We start from the raw sequence: 4,566 nt of genomic DNA, 5'->3' as shown, positions 1-4,566 counted from the left end.
CTCTTGGACAACATGGGTTTGAAATGCATGGGTCCAATTATACATGTATAATTTCATACAAAATATTGGAAATATTTTGGAGATTTGTGATAATTTGAAAAAACTCACAGATGAACCACATAGCTTAGACATGTCAAAAAAATAAAGAGAAAGGTATGGCATGAATGCATAAATACATGTAGATACTAGTCTGTTTTATCATTTACTTTCATAAAATGCATATGAATCTATTATAAAAAGTTAATCAAAGCTTATGCACTAAAAACACTTACACACCATATATGACACCATTCACAGTTGAGAAAAGTGTAAAGAAATGTGAAGATGCCATATGATAACTGCATAAATTTAACTGTAGTACATACTGCGCTACTACAATAATTTACTAGACACCTGCCGATGCTATTGTCATAAGCCCAGGTGGTACAAGTGTCTGCTTAGAATGCCATGTGATACTAATCATCCTCACCTAAGCAGTTTGTCTCAAGTAAATTGCATATTGCAGTAAAAAGTGAACTCTCACAATTCTCATGTATTTTTCACCACGTTTAGTGTAATACTGTAAACACTGAATAACACCAGGGGACACATACGAAGTGCCACTAGTGATGCTAGAAGTTCTCCCAAGAGACAGAGAAAAGCAACGGTACAAGAAAATGTTGAATTGCTTGACATGTAGCCATAAATTGAAATCTGTAACTGTGGTTGCCCACCATTTCAAAATAAATGAATCCAGTGTAAGGACCATTGTAAAAAAAAAAAAAAGAAAAGAAAAAAGAAAATTCATGAAGCCATCACTGCAGTTTTGCCAACAGACATGAAAACCTTGTACTTTTTGTGAAATATCTTTTTACCTCATACTGAAAATGCAGCTTTTATGTGAGTGCAGGGTTACTATAAGAAAGGAATACTTACACACTCTAATACGATTTGAGAAAAAGCAAAGTCATTATATGTCAATTTGAAGCAAAAGGAAGGTGAAGGATCTAAAGCTGAAGAATTTAATGCCAGCAAAGGATGGTTTGATACTTTTAGAAAGAGGTTTGGCTTTAAAAATGTTAAGCTAACCGAAGAAGCAGCTTCTGCCAATGAAGAGGCAGCAGATGAGTCCTAGATGCCATTAAGAAAGTCATTTAGGGAAAAAAATATCTGACAGAACAGACTTTTCATGCAGACAAAACTGCCCTATTCTGGGGCAAAAATGTCACAAAGGATATTTACTAGTAAGAAAAAGAAGTGAGCACCAGGATTGAGGCAGGGAAGAAAAGGCTAACTCTACTATTTTGTGCAAATGCAATTGGGTTTTGATCTGGACTGCCTTTGTCTACAAAGGTGCTAACCCCTGAGCCTTGAAGGGGAAAGATAAACATTAGATGCCAGTCTTTTCATTATACAACAAGAAGTCCTGGAGAATAAGAACCTTTTTTCTGGATTGGTTCCACTGATGCTTTGTCCCTGAAGTCAAGAAGTGCCTTGCCAGTAAAAGACTGCCTTTTCAAGTTCTTTTGATATTGGACAATGCCCCTGGCCACCCAGAACTCCATGAGTTCAGTACCAAAGGTGTTAAAGTGGTCTACTGGCCCCAGACACATCTCTAATTCAGCCTTTAGATCAAGGAGTCATAGGGACTTTTAAGGCTTATTGCACATGGTACTCTGTGGAAAGGATTGTCAATGCTAAGGAAGAGATCCCCAATAGAGAGAACATCATGAAAGTCTGGAAGGACTACACCATTGAAGATGCGATCATTGCAGTTGAAAAAAAGCTGCGAAAACCATCAAGCTCCAAACAATAAATTCCTGCTGGAGAAAACTGTAACCAGATGTTGTGCATGACTTCACAGGATTTACGACAGAGCCAATCAAAGAAATCATGAAAGAGATTGTGAATATGGTAAAAGAAGTGGGATGTGAAGGGTTTCAAGATACAGATCTTGTAGAAATTCAAGAGCTAATAGACACCCTACCAGAGGAATTAACAGAAGATATCCTGATGGAGATGAGTGCTTCTGAACCACAGCCAGACTATGAGGAGGAAGACATACAAGAAGCAGTGCCAGAAAACAAATTGCCATTAGTCAAACTGACAGAAAGTTTCTGAGTATTCAAGACTGCTTTTGACTTCTTTTATGACATGGACCCTTCTATGATATGGACACTAAAATCAAAGCAAATGGTGGAAGAAGGATTCGTATTGTATAGAAACATTTTTAGAGAAATAAAAAAATAAAATGTCTGACATTTATATACTTCTATAAAATTACATTGAATGTGTCTGCCTCTCTTACCTACCTTCCACCGCCTCCACTCCTCCACCTCTTCCACCCCTAAGACAGCAAGCAGGATCAATCCCTCTTCTTCCTCCTTCCCAGTGTACTCCACATGAAAACAATGAGGATGACGACCTTTATGATGATCCACTTCCTTTTAATGAATAGTAAATAAATCACTATCGCTTCTCGGCCTTTTGGCTAAGATCAAGGGTAGTTTCTGTTCTTATCAGTAAATAAATCACCATGCCATACAGTTAATAAACTTAAGTGTTGTGTGTGTGTGTGTGTCTTCATATGAAAATCTAATGACTGTTCGTCAAGGTCTGTATTAGACATTTTTGGGTCATTATTGTCATAATTGCCTCAGTCTTCATCCTGTAGAACTTTGCGCAAGACTTGTATGGAAGTGGATAGTCTATCCTTGAACACGTATAAAGTGAGTGATATTTAATGTAAAATTAAGAATGTGTTAGTGTTCTTACTGTTGTATAACTTTGCTTTCAAAGAATTACATTACCATACAGTATGAATGTCTCATAATTGGAGAAACTGTATATCACCCTATCATCACAGGTAAGCGGTTTCTCTTGAAAAATGTAACAATTTTTCTAATACGGTATTATAAAAATGATTGCAATACCAAATATCATAAAAATTTTATAATGGTTCATTCATTAGTGTATAGGCTAGACTACAATAAAGCAATCACATTGCTGTTTCTTCATTTTCAATGCATGAATCATTATACCTATAGACAAATATGAATTTTTTACATCGTCTTTTCATTTTTGATGTCTAGTGTTAGCAATATATTTAACATCTACAGTATTTTTTGTGTCATATTGAATTGTGTCAATATTGAAATAGGTACTGACAGACAATTTATCTTATAAAGAGGTGACATAAACTAAATGCATCGATAAATACAGTAGAGTACCGTAAATGTATTTTCTTTTCCTTATGATTTTCTTAATAACTTTTTTCTCTAGCTTACTATATCGTAAGAATCCAATATATATAATACATATAACATATAAAACATGCGTTAATCAAATTTATATTTTTGGTAAGGCTTCCAGTAAACAGTAGGTTGGTAGTAGTTAAGTTTTTGGGAATCAAAGTCATATGGATTTTTAGGGGGTTGACACCCCGATCCTTGCATTGTTCAAAGATCAAATGTATATTTTCTGGTTAGTAGTATCAAATAAAAAATATACACACATTATATATACATATGTATTTTTTCTATTATATTATAGAAATATATATTTTTCTAATATATATTTTTTCTAATATTTTCTATATTATATATATTATATATTTATATGTTTTTCTAATATTTTCTAATATTTCTTTATTACATATATTATATATATTTTTCTAATATTTTCTATATTATAAATATATGTTTATAATATATATATATAAATAATATATATTTTCTATTATTTAGTGCCAAATTAAGTGATAAACTATGGTAGAGAGCACGAGTTAACTAGCTTCAAGTCAGGACAATGAAAGTAAACTGTTGTCCTTGAAAAGAAAAGCTAAACTGTTTCTAATCCCTCATAGTTAGGGAAATTTTGTTACATAAATAAATGCCAGAAGCTGTGCTGATCTGCTCCAGTAAAGAGATTATATTGTACACAGTAACTGTAACCTTGTTAAGTTTTCAGAGGTTCACCTTCATTTGCCATGATCCATTGGGTTTATGAAGGCCTTGATGAATTGATTGAGATATGATGTACCACCACTGTATCCTTCAGTTCTTTGATGATGGTGGATATCTCTGTGATTCTTTATGAGATCTGGCATTTCTTCTGATTTTTTTACTTTGATTACTTCTGATTATTTACCCTAGCTAGGATGCAAATTTTAGGAACTTCCTTCCATAATATCTCTTGCCCCAACTAATGTGAGCTGCTGCATATATGTGCATCAATTATACATTTAGAACCTGAGGAAATTACCAAAGAGTAGGCTCAAGGACTTATTGCACCCACTATCAGATGATCCTGAGCTATAATTGCATTGATTACCTGGCTTCCATAAGCTCTCATTCAAACTAGAGGACTATGATAGTATTTTACATCTCCACAGAAAGTATGGGTATTACTTGTTCCCTAGTAGTCCTTTTCCTGGCATATGACTTCAGTTTCTTTAGAGCAAGAAAGAAGGTATATTTACTATATATACCTGTGGCAACATTGTAGGGTCAATCTTCAGAGGGATCTATCCTCCGTTTATTTATTTATTTATTTATTTATTTAAATATGAAATTTATTGTCAAATTG

General features: G+C 33.8%; 1 pseudogene; it reads left to right on the top strand.

The window, feature by feature from the left end:
- The first annotated feature begins 2,450 nt into the window (after positions 1–2,450).
- LOC122238298 lies at positions 2,451–2,611 on the top strand (annotated as a pseudogene).
- Positions 2,612–4,566: the final 1,955 nt, after the last annotated feature.

Source organism: Panthera tigris, chromosome B1 (assembly GCF_018350195.1).
Source record: "Panthera tigris isolate Pti1 chromosome B1, P.tigris_Pti1_mat1.1, whole genome shotgun sequence".
Taxonomy (NCBI): Eukaryota; Metazoa; Chordata; class Mammalia; order Carnivora; family Felidae; genus Panthera; species Panthera tigris.
Note: the sequence above shows the minus strand (reverse complement) of the source record. Positions and strands in the feature narration are given on the sequence as shown.